Source organism: Oncorhynchus keta, unplaced genomic scaffold, assembly GCF_023373465.1.
Source record: "Oncorhynchus keta strain PuntledgeMale-10-30-2019 unplaced genomic scaffold, Oket_V2 Un_contig_13839_pilon_pilon, whole genome shotgun sequence".
NCBI classification, from domain to species: domain Eukaryota; kingdom Metazoa; phylum Chordata; class Actinopteri; order Salmoniformes; family Salmonidae; genus Oncorhynchus; species Oncorhynchus keta.
In genome coordinates this window covers 17,162-25,772 of record NW_026278391.1, presented here as the reverse complement: position 1 = coordinate 25,772, position 8,611 = coordinate 17,162, and the positions used below count along the sequence as shown (strand labels likewise).

Here is an 8,611-nt window from a genome sequence, read left to right as displayed (position 1 = left end):
TGATATCATTCAAAAGACCCAACAAAAGGTTCAACCTGTTAACAGAAAGTATACTACAGCAATAGTATCTGTGTGTGTGTGTGTGTGTGTGTGTGTGTGTGTGTGTGTGTGTGTGTGTGTGTGTGTGTGTGTGTGTGTGTGTGTGTGTGTGTGTGTGTGTGTGTGTGTGTGTGTTGTGTGTGTGTGTGTGTGTGTGTGTGTGTGTGTGTGTGTGTGTGTGTGTGTGTGTGTGTGTGTGTTGTGTGTGTGTGTGTGTGTGTGTGTGTGTGTGTGTGTGTGTGTGTGTGTTTGTGTGTGTGTGTGTGTGTGTGTGTGTGTGTGTGTGTGTGTGTGTGTGTGTGTGTGTGTGTGTGTGTGTGTGTGTGTGTGTGTGTGTGTGTGTGTGTGTGTGTGTGTGTATGTGTGTGTGTGTGTATGTGTGTGTGTGTGTACGGTGTAGATTGTGACATCATACGCTCATTACCCATGTAAATTCATGCGTGTGTAGGATATATTAGACATCTTAAATGGACGGTAAGAGGGAATGTTTCAACAAACAGCATCGCTCTCGGTGTCGAGCCACACGTGAAAGTGGAGAAGTCTAATGAATATGTATATGCAATATGCATTCAGATGGATGCGTGACCCTTGACCTAGTGCGAAGGAATCTACATTAAAATGAGCCCCCATTAAGTCAACACACAGCCCCGAGGAAGCACAGTAGATTTATTCAACTCCTGGGACTCGTGTTGCTGTTATATTAAAGTTAAGTTGCCTAGACCTAAACCTTTGTGTCATATACAACACCAGTCAAAAGTTTGGACACACTAACTCATATTCTAATTATTATTATATATATATATATATATATATATATATATATATATATATATATATATATATATATATATATATATATATATATATATATATATATATATATAATTACACTATTTTCTATGTTGTAGAATAATAGTGAAGACATCATGAAATAACACATATGGAATCATTAAGTAACCAAAAAGTGTTAAACAAATCAAAATATATTATAGATTCTTCAAAGTAGCCGCCCTTTGCCTTCGCGACAGATTTGCACACTTTTGTCATTCTCTCAACCAACTTCACCTGGAATGCCTTTCCAACAGTCTTGAAGGATTCCCACATATGCTAAGCACTTGTTGGCTGCTTTTCCATCACTCTGTAGTCCAACTCATCCCAAATCATCTTAATTGGGTTGAGGTCGGGTGATTGTGGAGGCCAGGTCATCTGATGCAGCACTCCATCACTCTCCTTCTTGGTCAAATAGCCCTTACACAGCCTGGAGGTGTGTTTTGGGTCATTGTCCTGTTGAAAAACAAATTATAGTCCCACTAAGCGCAAATCAGATGGGATGGCATATTGCTGCAGAATGCTGTGGTAGCCATGTTGGTTAAGTGTGCCTTGAATTCTAAATAAATCACAGACAGTGTCACCAGCAAAGCACCATCACACCTCCTCCTCCATGCTTCACGGTGGGAACCACACATGCAGAGATCATCTTTTCACCTACTCTGCGTCTCACAAAGACATGGCAGTTGGAAACAAAAATAAAAAAAATTGGATAGATTTCAACCAGTCTAATGTCCATTGCTCGTGTTTCTTGGCCCAAACAAGTCTCTTCTTATTATTGGTGTCCTTTAGTAGTGGTTTCTTTGCAGCAATTCGACCATGTAGGCCTGATTCACGCAGTCTCCTCTGAACAGTTAATGTTGAGATATGTCTGTCACTTGAACTCTGTGAAGCATTTTTTGGGCTACAATTTCTGAATTTCCAATGAACTTATCCTCTGCAGCAGAGGTATCTCTGGGTCTTCCATTCCTGTGGTTGTCCTCGTGAGAGACAGTTTCATCATAGCACTTGATGGTTTTTGCGACTGCACTTGAAGAAACTTTCAAAGTTCTTGAAATTTTCCAGACTGACTGACCTTCATGTCTTAAGATGGGCTGTCATTTCTCTTTGCTTATTTGAGCTGTTCTTGCCATAATATGGACTTGGTCTTTTACCAAATAGGGCTATATTCTGTATACCAACCCTACCTTGTGACAACACAGCTGATTGGCTCAAACGCATTAAGAAGGAAATAAATTCCACAAATGATCTTTTAACAAGGCACACCTGTTAATTGAAATGCATTCCAGGTGACAACCTCATGAAGCTGGTTGAGAGAATGCCAAGAGTGTGCAAAGCAGTGTTCAAGGCAAAGGGCGGCTACTTTGAAGAATCTAAAATATATTTTGATTTGTTTAACACTTTTTTGGTTACTACATGATTCCATATGTGTTATTCCATAGTTTTGATGTCTTCACTACTATACTACAACATAGAAAATAGTACAAATAAAGAAAAACTTATGACTGGTAGTGTACATCAGCAGTCGTTTGTCTTGAGATATCTGTCAATTAAAATAGTTTAATCATGTTTCCTTGTGTAGCCTTTAGGAAAGCAACCTTAAATGTCGTCTGAATGGCCGGGGTCTAGAAAACATCTGAGAGGATCAAAAGAACAGGAGAAAGTGGATGGTGCATTAGTTCTGGTTGTACATCTCATTCTGTATTCTAAACTCATCTCTAACAAAGCAGCAAGAGATCCTTGAAGTAGGCTGATGACACTGTCATTTGTCCCCATGATTGCTGAATACACAGACTGCTGAACAGGACCAGTGATGTAAAATACAGCACGTTCAGGAAGTATCATACACCTTTATTTAACTAGTCAGTTTAAGAATAAATTCTTATTTACAACGACACCCTAGGAACAGTGGGTTAACCACCTTGTTCAGGAGCAGAACGACAGATATTTACCTTGTCAGCTCGGGGATTCGATCTAGCAACCTTTCAGTTACTAGTCCAACGCTCTAACCACTCGGCTACCTGCCTCTAACCACTAGGCTCCCTGCCTCGAACCACTAGGCTACCTGCCTCTAACCATTAGGCTACCTGCCTCCTCTAACCACTAGGCTACCTGCCTCCTCTAACCACTAGGCTACCTGCCTCCTCTAACCACTAGGCTACCTGCCTCCGCTAACCACTAGACTACCTGCCTCTCTAACCACTAGGCTACCTGCCTCGCTAACCACTAGGCTACCTGCCTCTAACCACTAGGCTACCTGCCTCCTCTAACCACTAGGCTACCTGCCTCCTCTAACCACTAGGCTACCTGCCTCCTCTAACCACTAGGCTACCTGCCTCCTCTAACCACTAGGCTACCTGCCTCTAACCACTAGGCTACCTGCCTCTAACCACTAGGCTACCTGCTGGTTACTGGTCCAACACTCTAACCACTAGGCTACCTGCCTCTAACCACTAGGCTACCTGCTGGTTACTGGTCCAACACTCTAACCACTAGGCTACCTGCCTCTAACCACTAGGCTACCTGCCTCCTCTAACCACTAGGCTACCTGCCTCCTCTAACCACTAGGCTACCTGCCTCCTCTAACCACTAGGCTACCTGCCTCCTCTAACCACTAGGCTACCTGCCTCTCTAACCACTAGGCTACCTGCCTCTACCCACTAGGCTACCTGCTGGTTACTGGTCCAACGCTCTAACCACTCGGCTACCTGCCTCTAACCACTAGGCTCCCTGCCTCGAACCACTAGGCTACCTGCCTCTAACCACTAGGCTACCTGCCTCTAACCACTAGGCTACCTGCCTCCGCTAACCACTAGGCTACCTGCCTCTCTAACCACTAGGCTACCTGCCTCGCTAACCACTAGGCTACCTGCCTCTAACCACTAGGCTACCTGCCTCCTCTAACCACTAGGCTACCTGCCTCCTCTAACCACTAGGCTACCTGCCTCCTCTAAACACTAGGCTACCTGCCTCCTCTAAACACTAGGCTACCTGCCTCTCTAACCACTAGGCTACCTGCCTCTAACCACCAGGCTACCTGCTGGTTACTGGTCCAACACTCTAACCACTAGGCTACCTGCCTCTAACCACGAGGCTACCTGCTGGTTACTGGTCCAACACTCTAACCACTAGGCTACCTGCTGGTTACTGATCCAACACTATAACCACTAGGCTACCTGCTGGTTACTGGTCCAACACTCTAGCCACTAGGCTATCTGCTGGTTACTGGCCCAACGCTCTAACCACTAGGCTACCTGCTGGTTACTGGCCCAACGCTCTAACCACTAGGCTACCTGCTGGTTACTGGTCCAACACTCTAACCACTAGGCTACCTGCTGGTTACTGGCCCAACGCTCTAACCACTAGGCTACCTGCTGATTATTGGCCAAATGCTCTAACCACTAGGCTACCTGCTGGTTACTGGTCCAACACTCTAACCACTAGGCTACCTGCTGGTTACTGGTCCAACACTCTAACCACTAGGCTACCTGCCTCTAACCACTAGGCTACCTGCCTCTAACCGCTAGACTACCTGCCTCTAACCACTAGGCTACCTGCTGGTTACTGGCCCAACGCTCTAACCACTAGGCTACCTGCTGGTTACTGGCCCAACACTCTAACCACTAGGCTACCTGCTGGTTACTGGCCCAACACTCTAACCACTAGGCTACCTGTTGGTTACTGGTCCAACACTCTAACCACTAGGCTACCTGCTGGTTACTGGCCCAACACTCTAACCACTAGGCTACCTGCTGGTTACTGGTCCAACACTCTAACCACTAGGCTACCTGCTGGTTACTGGTCCAACACTCTAACCACTAGGCTACCTGCTGGTTACTGGTCCAACACTCTAACCAGTAGGCTACCTGTTGGTTACTGGTCCAACACTCTAACCACTAGGCTACCTGCTGGTTACTGGCCCAACGCTCTAACCACTAGGCTACCTGCTGGTTACTGGTCCAACACTCTAACCACTAGGCTACCTGCTGGTTACTGGCCCAACGGTCTAACCACTAGGCTACCTGCTGGTTACTGGTCCAACACTCTAACCACTAGGCTACCTGCTGGTTACTGGTCCAACACTCTAACCACTAGGCTACCTGCTGGTTACTGGTCCAACACTCTAACCACTAGGCTACCTGCTGGTTACTGGTCCAACACTCTAACCACTAGGCTACCTGCTGGTTACTGGTCCAACACTCTAACCACTAGGCAGGCTACCTGCTGGTTACTGGCCCAACGCTCTAACCACTAGGCTACCTGCTGGTTACTGGTCCAACACTCTAACCACTAGGCTACCTGCTGGCCCAACGCTCTAACCACTAGGCTACCTGCTGGTTACTGGTCCAACACTCTAACCACTAGGCTACCTGCTGGTTACTGGTCCAACGCTCTAACCACTAGGCTACCTGCTGGTTACTGGTCCAACACTCTAACCACTAGGCTACCTGCTGGTTACTGGTCCAACACTCTAACCACTAGGCTACCTGCTGGTTACTGGCCCAAAACTCTAGCCACTAGACTACCTGCTGACTTATTCCACATACAGCCTGAATTAAAATGGTATTATTTTGTTTCTCATCCATCTACACAGAATACCAATGACAGTGAAAACATGTTTTTTTTTATTAATTGAAAATTAAATACAGAAATATTTAATTTACATAACTATTCACAACCCTGAGTCAATACAAGTTAGAATCACCTTTGGCAGTGTTTACAGCTGTGTGTCTTTCTGGGTTAGTCTCTAAGAGCTGTGAGTCTTTCTGGGTTAGTCTCTAAGAGCTGTGAGTCTTTCTGGGTTAGTCTCTAAGAGCTGTGAGTCTTTCTGGGTTAGTCTCTAAGAGCTGTGAGTCTTTCTGGGTTAGTCTCTAAGAGCTGTGAGTCTTTCTGGGTGAGTCTCTAAGAGATTTGCACACCTGGATTGTACAATATTTGCATGTGGTTATTTGTTATTGTTCTTCAAGCTCTGTCAAGTTGGTTGTTGATCATTGCTAGACAGCCAAGTCTTGACATAGATTTTCAAGACGGTTTAAGTCAAATCTAAATAGCCCACTCAGGAATATGCAATGTCATCTTGGTAAGCATCTCCAGTGTATATTTGGCCTTGTGTTTTAAGTTATTGTCCTGCTGAAAGGTACATTTGTCTCTCAGTGTCTGTTGGAAACCACACTGAACCAGGTTTTCCTTTAGGACTCTTGCCGATGACAAGCATACCCATTACATGATGCAGCCACCACCATGCTTGAAAATGAAGAGTGGTACTCTGTGATGTGCTGTGTTGGATTTGCCCCAAACATAACAATTTCTTTTCAGAACATAAAGTTAATTTCTTTGCCACAGTTTTAATTTAGTGCCTTGTTGCTAACAGGATGCATGTTTTGGAATATTTGTGTTCTGTACAGGCTTGTTGAGATCAGTGTGGAAGAACTTGACTGGCCTGCACAGAGCCCTGACCTCAACCCCATCAAAAACCTTTGGGATGAATTAGAACGCCAACTGTGAGCCAGGCCTAAACGCCCGACATCAGTGCCCGACCTCACTAATGCTCTTGTGGCTGAATGGAAGCAAGTCCCTGCAGCGATGTTCCAACATCTAGTGGAACGCCTTTCCAGAAGAGTGGAGGCTGTTATAGCAGCAATGTTCCAACATCTAGTGGAAAGCCTTCCCAGAAGACTGGAGGCTGTTATAGCAGCAATGTTCCAACATCTAGTGGAAAGCCTTCCCAGAAGAGTGGAGGCTGTTATAGCAGCAATGTTCCAACATCTAGTGGAAAGCCTTCCCAGAAGAGTGGAGGTTGTTATAGCAGTAATGTTCCAACATCTAGTGGAAAGCCTTCCCAGAAGACTGGAGGCTGTTATAGCAGCAATGTTCCAACATCTAGTGGAAAGCCTTCCCAGAAGAGTGGAGGCTGTTATAGCAGCAATGTTCCAACATCTAGTGGAAAGCCTTCCCAGAAGAGTGGAGGCTGTTATAGCAGCAAAGGGAGGACCAACTCCATATTAATGCCCATGATAGAGTAGACCTCAATAGGTCATAATATAGTAGAGGTCAATAGGTCATAACATAGTAGACCTCAATAGGTCATGATAGAGTAGAGGTCAATAGGTCATAACATAGTAGACCTCAATAGGTCATAATAGAGTAGAGGTCAATAGGTCATAATAGAGTAGACCTCAATAGGTCATAATAGAGTAGACCTCAATAGGTCATAATATAGTAGACCTCAATAGGTCATGATAGAGTAGAGGTCAATAGGTCATAACATAGTAGAGGTCAATAGGTCATAATAGAGCAGACCTCAATAGGTCTGGAGAGGGCCAACAGGAGAGAATTCTCCATCATGTTTTGTCTCAACGCCTACCTCATCCTGTCTCTATCACTCTCTCTGTTTCTCCCCATTACTCCTACCTCTCTCTATGTATCACTCTGTCCCTACCTCTCTCTATATATCACTCTGTCCCTACCTCTCTCTATGTATCACTCTGTCCCTACCTCTCTCTATATATCACTCTGTCCCTACCTCTCTCTATATATCACTCTGTCCCTACCTCTCTCTATGTATCACTCTGTCCCTACCTCTCTCTATATATCACTCTGTCCCTACCTCTCTCTATATATCACTCTGTCCCTACCTCTCTCTATATATCACTCTGTCCCTACCTCTCTCTATATATCACTCTGTCCCTACCTCTCTCTATATATCACTCTGTCCCTACCTCTCTCTATGTATCACTCTGTCCCTACCTCTCTCTAGATATCACTCTGTCTCTACCTCTCTCTATATATCACTCTGTCCCTACCTCTCTAGATATCACTCTGTCCCTACCTCTCTAGATATCACTCTGTCCCTACCTCTCTCTAGATATCACTCTGTCTCTACCTCTCTCTATATATCACTCTGTCCCTACCTCTCTATATCACTCTGTCCCTACCTCTCTCTATATATCACTCTGTCCCTACCTCTCTCTATATATCACTCTGTCCCTACCTCTCTCTATATATCACTCTGTCCCTACCTCTCTCTCTATGTATCACTCTGTCCCTACCTCTCTCTATGTATCACTCTGTCCCTACCTCTCTCTATGTATCACTCTGTCCCTACCTCTCTCTATATATCACTCTGTCCCTACCTCTCTCTATGTATCACTCTGTCCCTACCTCTCTCTAGATATCACTCTGTCCCTACCTCTCTCTATATATCACTCTGTCCCTACCTCTCTCTCTGTTTCTCCCCATTACTCCTACCTCTCTCTATATATCACTCTGTCCCTACCTCTCTCTATATATCACTCTGTCCCTACCTCTCTCTATATATCACTCTGTCCCTACCTCTCTCTGTTTCTCCCCATTACTCCTAACTCTCTCTATGTATCACTCTGTCCCTACCTCTCTCTGTTTCTCCCCATTACTCCTAACTCTCTCTATGTATCACTCTGTCCCTACCTCTCTCTATGTATCACTCTGTCCCTACCTCTCTCTATGTATCACTCTGTCCCTACCTCTCTCTATATATCACTCTGTCCCTACCTCTCTCTATATATCACTCTGTCCCTACCTCTCTCTCTGTTTCTCCCCATTACTCCTACCTCTCTCTATATATCACTCTGTCCCTACCTCTCTCTATGTATCACTCTGTCCCTACCTCTCTCTATATATCACTCTGTCCCTACCTCTCTCTATATATCACTCTGTCCCTACCTCTCTCTATGTATCACTCTGTCCCTACCTCTCTCTATATATC

At 45.0% G+C, this 8,611-nt stretch overlaps 2 long non-coding RNA genes across 15 annotated transcripts; both read right to left on the bottom strand.

The window, feature by feature from the left end:
• Positions 1–2,941: 2,941 nt before the first annotated feature.
• On the bottom strand, positions 2,942–3,954 carry LOC127918248 (uncharacterized). Of its 11 annotated transcripts, none has more exons than XR_008099553.1 (4): positions 3,737–3,954; positions 3,391–3,490; positions 3,103–3,268; positions 2,942–3,029 (listed from the first exon to the last, which is right to left on the bottom strand). It is a non-coding gene; the product is annotated as an uncharacterized LOC127918248 (long non-coding RNA). The 11 variants fall into 11 exon arrangements; XR_008099557.1 differs by having other exon boundaries at positions 3,391–3,465; XR_008099556.1 differs by having other exon boundaries at positions 3,759–3,954.
• Positions 3,955–4,077: 123 nt separating this feature from the next.
• On the bottom strand, positions 4,078–5,416 carry LOC127918247 (uncharacterized). 4 transcript variants are annotated; one of them, XR_008099548.1, is made up of 3 exons: positions 5,277–5,416; positions 4,773–4,850; positions 4,078–4,694 (listed from the first exon to the last, which is right to left on the bottom strand). It is a non-coding gene; the product is annotated as an uncharacterized LOC127918247 (long non-coding RNA). The 4 variants fall into 4 exon arrangements; XR_008099546.1 differs by lacking the exon at positions 5,277–5,416 and adding an exon at positions 4,890–5,060; XR_008099549.1 differs by lacking the exon at positions 5,277–5,416 and adding an exon at positions 4,890–5,060 and having other exon boundaries at positions 4,078–4,655.
• Positions 5,417–8,611: the final 3,195 nt, after the last annotated feature.